Raw genomic sequence first — 12,001 nt, 5'->3', positions numbered from 1 at the left:
ATGTTCTTGGCAGAAAAGATGGTTTGTGCAGACTCTGAGATGTGAAAAAGTTTGGTGGGCTCAAAGCACTAAAAACTAGGAGAGAATGATTAATATACAGAGTCACCGAAAGAGAGTGATTTAAGGTGGGATCAAAAAAATGGGCAGGAATCATATTACACGGGGCCTTGGAGTAAGGAGTCCATTTTGCTCCAAGTTCAGTGGGAAGCCGTTGAGGAATTCTAAGCACAGGAGCCGTTTCATCCATTTTACAAGTCACCATCACTCTTGTTGTGGAGCATGGGTCAGAGGAGGATGAAAGAGAAAGTGTGGAGACCAGGTAGGAAGTTGTTGCAGAAGCCCAGGTAAGAGATGATGCTCTGTAGACTAAGGTGTTAACAAGAAAGATGGAGAAAGGTGGGCAGATTTGGAATAACTTTTGGAGATAAAATCAATGGGATGTCCTGTTGGATTAGACATAGGGACAGAAGAATGGGAGAAGATTAAGGATGGCTAGTCTGAACAGTTGGATGAAGGGGATCATCTGTTGAGATGAAGAATATTTTGACCCTCTGTCTTCCTCTTCTATTTTTCAGGACTCATGTGATTAGATTGGGTCCACCCATACAGGCCAAGCAATCTCCCCATCCAAGGTCTTTAACCTTAAGCACATCTGCAAAGTTCCTTTTGCCCTATAAGGTAACATAGTCACAGGTTCTGGGGATTAGGGCGTGGACATCTTTGGAGAGTGGGCATTATTCTGCCTACCTCGAGGTCCAGTAAAATGAGAAAAGTATTCACAGAGGTGGTTGGTAACCTTGATAAGAACTCTTCCAGGAATATGATGGCAAAGGAAAGCCACATCGTAGTGGGTTGAGCAATGAAAGAAGTTAGTACACAGATACAACATAGTGTGTAGACAACTCTTTAAAGAACTGGGATTATGACTTGGGGGGTGGTGTGGAATGAAATAAAGCACTTTTTGTGGCAGATACAAGAGCATAGTTATTTATTGATAGGAATAAAGCACGTGTGATGGTGATCCTAGGGAGTATCGTCAGGGAGGGGATACCTGGAGTCCTTCCTAGGATGAGAGTGGCTGGATCCAGTGGAGGAGTTGGCCTTTGATGGGAGGGACATGCCTACCTTCGTATAGAAGGGAAGAAGATATGGATGCTTTGTGACACTGTGATGGGAGATGGGTGAGGTCCTATCTCATACTTTCCATTTCTTACAGTGAAGTATGAAGCAGGATCACCACCTAAAACAGAACTGTGACCATACCTGTCTCTTGCTTCAGACTCTTCAATGGCTCTACCTGCTTATCTGTTTTCATTTCCTGACACTGTCTGCTTAGGATTTTACACTGTAGTCTCCCATGTTCCTTATAGCCTTCTGGACATACCACACCTCTTTGCTTTTGACTTTGTGTTAACTAATTTTCTTTACCGGAATGCCTTGCCTCTGCTAATTTTCTTAACCCTTTCCCGCCCTCACCTCCAGTGTCCACTTCTCTGGGAATCAGCCTTGAGACACCCTCACCCAGGTCGTTTAGCTGCCCGTGTTCTCTCAGAGCTCCCCATTTACACTTCTGTTAGCCCCGATATAATTATTTGCTGCATATCTGTAATCTCTACCAAAATGTGAGTTTGTTGAGGGCAGAGGCAAGTCCCTTTCATTTTCGTATCCACAGCGCCTAACACTGTGCCTTGTTGACTTCAACAGTATCATGGTCGGTAAATCGACTGAGCATGTATCAAACAACATCAAAGAAGGATAGAAAAAATAAATCTATTCTGTGTCCGCGAACTGTTATTATGCTCTTCATTGACTTGTTAGAGTTTCATTTTGCCCACTCTCCACTCTCCATAGCCGGATCTCAGCAGGCTCAAACATTCCAAGCATCAGCTTGGAATCTAGATCACCCTGTAGGCTGTAAAACTCTTCAAAGAAAAGATTATGTCTTAGTCATCTTTGCGTCACTATTACTTAGCACAGTGCAAAGCCCGTAGTAGAAAGCATGACAATGTTTAAATTACTTTGTATGATTTTAAAATCGTTTCTCCAAAAGCTGTACTATCTGGCACATCTCCTCCCCCAGAGCGTGTCCTTCTGTCCTCTGATCAGCCTTTAGAGAAAGGTAGTCTGATACAACTCTGATTTTGATCTCTGTTTCCATTTCAGAAGACTTGGGTTGTTCTAAGTGGAGGGATTCCAAATTCTGTAAAGCAGAGTGACCTAGCATATTGTTCCTCAGTTTGTTCTTTTCAAAGAGTCCAACACGTTTCACAGGCACTACTAAGGCATGCTAGCTAAACAATTGGCCACTTAACAATTAGGAATAAATATACATCTTCACAATCAGGATTCGTAGTGCTTCGAATGGAACCTTTTGCGACTGAGACAAGAAGCTTACAAAAAATCAGATCGAGGCCTGCAAAATATATTCTCAATAAAATGCTAAGGGGTGAAAGCATTTTTAAAAAATTGAATATGGTCTTCATTTTATGAGAAAATCCTGTATCTGGGTCAGTATATGTAGTTATAGATATATGTACAAAAATGACTACGCTGTTGTCCACCAAAATATTAACAATGGTTTCGCCAGGGTGGTTGAAATTTGGATAATTTCAGTGTTCTTCTTTATACCTTTAAAAATGTTTTTTCTAAATTTTATAATAAATATTTTCTATTTTGAATTCAGGAAATTTATGGTATTTGTTTTTAAGAGTGATTTATTATTACTGGCAAAAATTCTTATTATTATTGGCAAAAATTTAAGATCCACACCCAAAGGCACATGCTTTTTAATACCCCCTCCCCCTCCCTACCTGGCATAGTGGCTGCAGGAGAGATGCCTTTGTATTCTTTAAGCATCAGTGTAAGACAGTTTTTAAAATTTATTTTAATTTTTTATTTTGGCTAGTGATAAAGAGAGCAAGAAGCCAGGGGCCCTAGATTTGAAATGCTTTTTAGCCAAGAGGACTAAAGAATGGAGGTTAATGTCCACGAATGATGATTGACCTAGAAGTTTGGGAGATGACTTCAAATGTGAAAATATGATCCAGGCTCAGGAGGTTTTCAAAGGGTACCCCATCAGATCTGTTTGACTCCCCAGCCTCAGGCAGATGTTCCAGCGGTTTCTTTGGAGGGCCTCTGTCTACCCTGGTACGCGTGCTTACAGCAAGGCTTTCTGAATGCGGCTTAATTCCCAAGACCAAAATAGTCCAGTGAGTCACTTGGGTATATTCTGGATCAAAGATTTAAAAACCAAAGCATGCAAAAGGTCCATTAGGCATTAGCTCAGAGGCAACGTCAGTTAATTCTGATTTCAAGGCTACCAAAAGGGCTCAAGACCGTCAGAGTAATGTTAGAGCGAAGAGAGAAGGCACCTTCTGGGCAAGGACTCCCAGGAATGGTGGGTTATGGTAGGTTATGGTATGCTATTTTATTGTAATTATGTTTTTCATATTCTCTGTGATGTTTAACACCGCGTAAGTCACGTGCCGAGTGTCGGAGGAATGACAAGAGACCAGAGGAGAGTATTGTGAGGTCCTCACTGAGTCGGGGGCCATCTACCTGGTTTGCTGGGATTGCCCCTCTTCACACCTCTCGTCTTGGTTTAATCGTGAACACTGCCCTCTTCCACTCTCAAAAGTGTCCCATCTGGGGAGCTCATTTTATAGGGTTACCCTGTGACCGAGGTGGCTAAGTGCAGTCTAGATGCCGTGATTTCATCTCGGTCTGCACAGCAGTTGTCTGCTTGGCACAAATTCAAGAGCCACACCCAAGGGCATATGCTTTTTATTGCCCCCTCCCCCATCTGGACCTGGCATAATGCCTGCAGGAGATGCCTTTGTATTCAGCCTTTTCAGATGGATAAGTAGCACTGTCAAGGAGCCCTAGCAGGTTAAAGCACTGGGCATGTTGATCTCTGTTACTGCAGCTGTCCCAGATGGTGTTAATATCTCTGGGACTCTGAACTCAGCATTTGGGGCCAACGGGATAAAGTCCTGAGAACACATTGAAACTGACAAGCTGCTGTGACATTTGCTCTTTGGCCTCTAAGCCATGGATTTTCTTCTGCTTTATGACAGTTTGCACTTCTGTATTCTTTATTCCTTTTGGGACTCCTGCTCAGTTCCATTTTTCTTTAGAAGATTGAGAGTTTAAAGGCAGCATGTCTCATTCTCCAAGGACTTAGAGCCCCTTAATTGCTCCAGAAGTCTGAAAAGTCAGTCTCTAGGAACAAGCTCAAGGAGGACTCAAATTGAGACAAACGTTTGTACTTTGATAAATGCCATGCAGTTTTCATTACTCTGCCCTAGGAGCAGAAGTGTCATAAATGAGATTGGGGAAATGCTTGCATTTTTCTGAATGAGGGTTTAAGTTCCTAGAAACCTCTCATGCTCTGTAAATTTAAGATTTAGGACTGTGCTCGTTTAAAACGAAAACAGTTCTAAATTTTCCCAGGTCCCTGAGCCCTTTGAGAAATGATGATGACCAAGGATCCTCCCCCCAGAAAATTATGTATGTGCACACTCAAAGAAAATTTTACGTGTAATTTCAGAGGATTTATGTTGCTCAGTCTACACAATGGATTGGAGATTAACGTAGCAGGTATAGCTGGTTGCTTTCCCGATATGCATGCTCCACGCTCCCCTTCCTTCTTCCTATGAGAAACTCTGTTCTCTTTGGGTATCTCACCCTCCTCCATGTGACCGTGTACTTGAGGGGAGGCCCTGACCCCAGCCCCAGGGATGGAGGTGGTGGGAGGATGCCTGGTCTAAGCAAATCGTGACGGTCCCAGGAGATTGGTTCTGGCATTGGTATGTGATACTTTGTTGGCAAATAAGACAGGAGTGCGATTCTACTAGGGAGCATTGGGGCAAGATTTCATCCCTCTTAAAATGAGAAACATACAGTGGGATGGCGAAAACAACCTTTTTTTAAAAAAAAAAAATTTCTTATTTATGCCTATAGCACCTGGTCTTCCTAGATGGTCTCCCATCCAAGTACTAACCAGGCCCGACGCTGCTTAGCTTCCAAGATCGGACATCGGGGTTGTTCAGGGTGGCATGGCTGTAGACCATGGACCATGGCTACACTAGGGCGCGAACCCAGGATTTCTGTATGTAAAGCAGATGTGCTAACCACGACACTATGGAACCACGTCCGCAAAAACAGCCTTGACACTCTTTCAGATGTACTGTAGGATTGAGCAAATGAGAGAAGGCAAAAAGAATCCCGTGCGGATAGATGGAATTGGCCATATTGGTGTGAATTCGTGATTTCTAAAATATGCTCTTCTGTATTCTTTATTCCTTTGTGTATATGTATGTTCGTGGGCAGACATATGCATGTGTGTATTTTTATGTATGTATATTCGTGTGTACGTGTATGATACACACATTCATGTATTTCCTACCTCTGATTGGTGACAGGGCCAAGAAGAAGTGACACCACAGTAACAATGAACACACCCAGGGCCCAGACCTTGACACCACTGACCACCGAAAGGAAACAGTTTGCTTGCAGCAGTTTCAGAGGTGGGGCATGGAGCAAGGCGGTTCTCATGCTGGTGCCCTAACTGAGCCTTTAACAGGCTGTTCCACCATTCAGTTAAGCTGGCTGTGTTTCAACTATTATGTTTGTGGTCTCACTAGTGGATTCCTTGGTCATACACTCATTGTTGCACCTCCTTTGGTATAAATCAGCCCCTTGGTCTGTGACAGTGTTCTGTGGGACACCATTCTGGTAGGTTAGGCATTCTTATGTCCTGGGATAGTGTGCTTGCAGAGGCGTTACCGGCAGAGACAGCAAACCCGTACTGGGAGCGGGTAAGCATGGATTGCAGTAAGCATGGATTGCTGTCTCCTCTTCCCCTCCAGAGCGGAAGTAGTCTGTGATAATCAACCTTCCACCAACGGGCTGGCCGATATCCTCGAAGATGCTGTAGGGATTGTATCTATCTCTGCCGTTGATTGGTTGGACACTCAGCAATGGCAATGGCTGGGGAATAGGTAAGAGGGAGCCCATTCTGCTCGACCCACATACAGCTTCCATTCCTGCCACCTGAACCATTCCATTCATGCGTCCACTGTGCCAGCACTGGAGTGGCTGAGAAGAGGAGGCTGGCTGACATCCACAGGTGGCCCACTCATCCTTCCAAGATCACCTTCTGCACCGTTAGATCCGCTGACCGATGCGGCTTGCAGGGCAGGGCAGGTTGCACCATGACCCGCACTGCTGCTGAGCCCTCATCTGTTCGGGCTCACAGTTTTGCTACCTACGGACTCTGAATGCAGAACTTGAAACAGAGCCTTGCGTGCAAGGGACTCGTTTGTCAGTGCGTTCTCAGTAGATGGGAGGGACAAGGGAGATGAAACAAGGAAGGAGGGAAAGCGAGTGCAGCGGTCGCTGCTAGGGACAGCTGATGTTTCATACCATGAGATCTTCTAAGAGCCTCACGAAGTGTATCTCCAGACTGTGTGCCCAGGGGACTCCAGGACTGTTCACCAGTCACAGGTGGCCCCTCATGCTTTAACCCCCAGGTCCTGCATGTCACCAGGTCTGGCAGGTTCCGTCAGGTGTCCGAGAACTCTCAGAGCAGGAATCGGAGATAGAAGAGGGCATCTGGTACAGATCAACACGAGGCACTGTCAAGTTGCATCTGTTTAGAAGTCGGCCATGACCCGCGTTGAATCGGAAAGCCACAATAGGGACTGAAGGAGGAGGCGGACGGAGAGGAATTAGGAATGGCGCACAAGAGTTGTCTGTGCACACACTACACTTGAGTAGGGGAAATTCAGGATATGAGCAAAACACATCTGGCTCCACTCTTATCTACCGTGATACCTTGGTGTGCTTACCTGACCATCGTAAAGTTCAGTTACTCATCTGCATAACGAGGATAGCTCGAGCAATTGCGAGGATTAGCAGAAATGATATCCGTTAAGTTCCTTGCTTTGGACCTGGAATAAATATTGGTGATGTACCACCTGGCTGTGCACAGGTGACTTTCTAATCTCACAGGTGGAGAGGAAGGGAAGCACATAGGAGATGAGGGATGATTTCATAGGAAGGAGCTGTTGGACCAAATGCCGGAAGAAGAGCTCTTGGGCAGAGGATTTGCACAGGGTGGGGCAGGTACGGTATCCTTCCATCTGGCCGTCTCTTGGTTACTTCTTAGAGGGGGAAGTAAAAGATGATACATCTGCGGTGGGCTCTTGAATGCCGGTTCGAGTAGTTTGAATTAAACTTGACTGTGCAGAGACGAAACTTCTTCAAAGATTGGAAATTCAACCAAAGGGGCCACCTTGCTTTCTTTCCTCCCCCACCCCGAGCTCATTTAGGCCACGTAGGAAGTAACCATTGCCCTTGTCCTTCCTAGATCCTCTGGGAATATCACAGTGTAACTTAATCATTCCAGAAAGTGGCAGACTGGGGGGTGGGGATGAGCAGGAGTAGGGGGCTAGCTCTAATTCATTTCTTACTTTCAGGGTATTGCTGAGTCCTGATGCCTAGTAAGTAGTTATTAAATATTTGAGGAGAGGATGGATGAATGAACGCTCTGTGTGTTTCTTCAGTCTCCTTCTTGGTGGCACTGTTAGCTTCTATGCCCCCTTGGGCAAGACATTCGCTCGTCTTGTGCCAGCGCCAGCTGTGAGGGATCAGTCAGCCTGCTTCCTAGCTACCGCAGAGGCGGCCTCTCTTAAGCCCTGAGCATAAAGACCCTCTGAGGGGTTTTGAGCTTAGATATACGTTGGATATTGTGTGTTCCCGTTTTTTTTCCTGGGTGAGATCAAGCTGTGTTTCAGCATGTGCTTGCACAAGTATTCAGTCCACTGAAAAATAATGTGGTCGTGTAAATACTTAGAAGGCCAGCTATTACAGTCTCTGCCAGAATATCTAGAACGGGTTGCATTCTGCAAAGGCAAGAGACTACAATAGTCATAGCTATTTATTTTATATAAAAAAAAGTCCTAGCCCTAGTTAATGGCCTACTTTTTCAAAGCAGTATTAAATATAACAGAATTTCAGTACCACCGTTGAATCTGAACAATTTCTTGAAGCCTTTGTATAACAGATTTTGACTTACCGCGAGAATATTTGGGGCGTTAAGCCCTGGAAATGTGCTTTTACTTTCTGTAATAGCTCTCTGGCTGCAGAATGACTTGGCTGTTTGCTCTTCCCCAATACAGAAAGATTTGGAGAGTTAACCTGATATTCCCAAGTTGAATGTTTTCTTATTTGTTTATAAAATTTAAGAAAAAATAGTTTTAAAAAAAAAATGGTGCAGCCATGCGAGGGGCTTATGTTCTTGAGAGCTAAGCATTCTGAAGAGTCGAGGATAATTTCCTAGAATTTTGCATTTCCCTGCTGAGGCCCTTCGTGATCTTTCACTTCTGTCCTGCGGCACGTGAAACGGCATGGAGCTCCTCTCGTTGCTTGTGGCTACCTCCGGGCCCCTCCTTTCTGTCATAGGACATTCCGTTCTTCCGACCGGCCCCAACCTGTTTGCGACTTGGCACACAGGGCGAACAGGGCTCTGCACAGTCTTACCCCCTGGGACAGTACTAAGTTTCAGCTTTTCAGAGACCAAAGCTTCTGGCCCCAATAGCTTTAGGAGACTGGGACAATCGGGAGAGGTAGTAATATATTTAACTTCAGAGAACAGAGTCTTGGCATAGAGGGAGGAAGATATCTTGGCATCTGTCAATGTAGCCACTGGGTATTTTGGAAAAAATTCTACTTCATTCTTTTTTTTTTTTTTTTTGGATCTTGAAATAAGAGGCTATAAGTACAAGTCAGGAATATGGAGATCGGTAGGGGAGGCTAGGTATGGGAACAATTCAGGTAGCCTTCCACAGAAAGCAGTCTCAACGAAGTGCTTGCTGAGAAAGCACGATCATCTGAGTTTGGATGTAATAGGAAAAAAAAAGTATAAAAAATACTGTTTCTTCTTGATTTAAAATAAAAAGCCATTAAGTGCTAGGATGGAAAAGTTGCACCTCTAGCTTAGTCTTCGGATTCAGGACTGTTGGAACTTGAGAAAACAATGTTAGTTTCTGCACCTGTAAAGTGAGATTAATAGTTCATTTTTTTTCTTTAAGAAAGTTTTTATTTTTAATTGTGGTAAAATATATATAACATGGAATTTATCTTCTTCATCATTTCTAAGGGTGCAGTTCAGCGGTATTAAGTGCATTCATATTGCTGTGCAGCCATCCACCACCCATCTCCAGATCCCTAGACCCGTTAGACAACGACTCCCGTTTATCTCCCTTTCTCCCCTCCCCCCAATCAGTATTCTCCTTTCTGTCTCTATAAATTCGACTACTCTGGGTACCTCACATAAGTGGAATCATACAGTTTGCGTCTTTCTTTGACTGGATTAATCCACTTAGCGTAACGCTCTTCAGGTCCATCCATGTCGTCGCATGTGTCAGAATGTCCTTCCTTTTTAAGCCTAAGTAATATTCCATTGTGTGGCTAGGTCACATTTTGTTCATCCATTATCTATCAATGGACACTTTGGGTTGCTTCCAGCTCTTGGCTGTTGTGAATAACGCTGCTGTGAACATGGACACGCAAACATCTCTTTGAGATCCTGTGTATTAGTTTGTTAGGTCTGCCATAACAAAGGACTCCAGGCTGTGTGGTGTGAACAACAGAAAGTTATTTTCTCACCATGCTGGAAACTAGAAGTCCGAAATCAAGGTATTGGTTTCTTCTGAAGCCTCTCTCCTTGGCTTGTAGATGGCTGTCTTCTCCCTGTATCTTCACCTGGTCATTCCTCTGGGTATGTGTGTCCATATTTTCTCTTCTTCTAAGGACACTGGCATGTTGAAATAGGACCCCTCATGACCTTTTCTAACTTAATTACTTCTTTAAAGATTCTACCTCTAAAACCAGTCAGAGATACTGGGGGTTGGGTTTCAATATGTGAATTTTATGGGGGTCCATTCAGCCCTCGGTACCCTGCTTTCATTTGTTTTGGGTTTATACCCAGGAGTAGAATTGTTGGATCACATGGTAATTCTATTCTAATTTTTTGAGTTTATTTATTTGTTTGTTTGTTTGTTTGTTTACTTATTTTTTGGAAAGTAGTTATGAGGTTCAAATACATGTAAAGGAGTTAGCATCAGGTTGCCCCCAGAAAATATTCACTGTGATTAGTTGTATAGACTGTAACCTCGTCTGACCCCAGAATTTTCAGGCAAAGAAATTGAGTCCAGAAGAGTTAAGCAACTTATGTCTCCAGGTTCCCGGTTAGCAGCAGACTCAGAAAAAGAACCTGGGTTCTCACAGTGTCTGTGCTTTTGATGACGCTATGTGCCATTCTGTCCAGTCCTTCGTAGGCTGTTCTGTTATTTGCTCTTAACTCTTTGGTGGATTTGGTAGGGTTCGATTCTATTCTTCATTTTTAAACTTAATTTTTCTGAATTAGTAACATGTTAACATGGTTCAAATTGAAAAATTATACAAAACTTTATTGTAGAGTATCTTTTTCCTACTTTTGTCCTCCAGTATCCCTATCCTGGTTGCCCTCCCCATAGACAATAAGCAATATTATTAGTTTCCGAAATAGTCTTACAAAGATTTTATGCATGTACAAGCAAATTGCTTTATGCATTCTCTTAGCATTTCTAAGTGCAATGTAATGTATAGTTTTCTGCATCTTGACTTTCACTTAATGTGTTTTGGAGATATTTCTATATCGATATATAAAAAAACTTCCACGTTCTTTTCTCAACTGCATGCAGTTTCATTATTTGAATGCCCTGCACTTCATTGAGCCCATCTCCTGTTGTTGGACAGTAAATGTTACAGATGGCGCTGTGTAGAATAAACTTGTATATCCATTATTTTGCATGAATGGGAGATGTATATATAGGATATAGTCTTCGTGGTAGAATTGCTAGGACAAAGGGAATGTGCATTTATAAGACAAATTTTTGTCAAACTACCCTTCATAGCACTTGTACCAATTTACACTTTCATTATCATCTTAGGGAATTTTAAATAACGAGGAGAAATTGCTATACTAGACCATGCCCTACTTTATTTACCTGTTGATGGCTGTCTATATGAGGGCTTGTCAGGAGTCCAGGCAGAAATCTCTCTCAGATCAGGAACCAGACAAGGACATTTGATCTCGTCACTTTTACTGCACGGGCAATTAGGCAAGAAAATGAAATGAAATCCATTCATATTGGAAAGGAAGAAGTAAAAATATCTCTATTTGTAGATGACATGATCTTATATTAGAAAATCCTAAGAAATCCACTGGAAACTATTAGGAACTAATCAAGTTCAGCACTGTTACAGGATACAATTTCAGTATACAAAAATCAATTATATTTTTATTCACTAGAAATGAACAATCTGAAATTAAGAAAAAACTTATAATAACATCACAAATAAGAACATATTTGGTAGTAAATTTAACAAAATTAAGTGCAAATCTTATATTCTGAAAGTTATGTTGTTAAAAGAAATTAAAGAAAGTCTAAATAAATGGAGAGATATACCATGAAGACTTAATGTTGTCAAAATGACTATACTCCCAAATTGATCTACAAATTCGGCGTAATTCCTCTTAGAATTCCTGCTGGCTTCTTTGCAGAAATTGACAAACTAATCCTAAAATTCATATGGTAGTTCAACAGACTCAGAATAGCCAAAAGAGCTTTGGAAAAGAAGAACAAACTTTGAGGAATCACACTTCTCAATTTCAAAACTACAGTAATCAAGACAGTGTGGTACTGGAATAAGGATGTACGCAGGTCAATGGAATAGAATTGAGAGTGCAGAAATAAACTCCCATTACAATTAGTGATTTTTTAACAAGGATGCCAAGACAATTCAATAGGGAAACAGTAGTCTTTTCAACAAATGGTACTTGGACAACTTGATGTATACACATACAAGAGAACGAATTTGAACACTCATCTCACATCGTATACAAAATTACTTGAAAATGAATCAAAGACCTATGTCAGAGCTAAAACTATAA

At 42.5% G+C, this 12,001-nt stretch overlaps 1 protein-coding gene and 1 pseudogene across 1 annotated transcript in view; one reads left to right on the top strand and one right to left on the bottom strand.

Moving 5' to 3' along the window:
* Positions 1-12,001, top strand: part of MAP2K6 (mitogen-activated protein kinase kinase 6) — a 105,024-nt gene that overhangs the window by 41,136 nt on the left and 51,887 nt on the right. The gene's annotated exons all lie outside the window — the stretch shown is intronic.
* Positions 4,954-5,069, bottom strand: LOC111745912 (annotated as a pseudogene).

The sequence above is a fragment of the Pteropus vampyrus genome, unplaced genomic scaffold, assembly GCF_000151845.1.
Source record: "Pteropus vampyrus isolate Shadow unplaced genomic scaffold, Pvam_2.0 Scaffold169, whole genome shotgun sequence".
Classification (NCBI taxonomy): Eukaryota; Metazoa; Chordata; class Mammalia; order Chiroptera; family Pteropodidae; genus Pteropus; species Pteropus vampyrus.
Note: the sequence above shows the minus strand (reverse complement) of the source record. Positions and strands in the feature narration are given on the sequence as shown.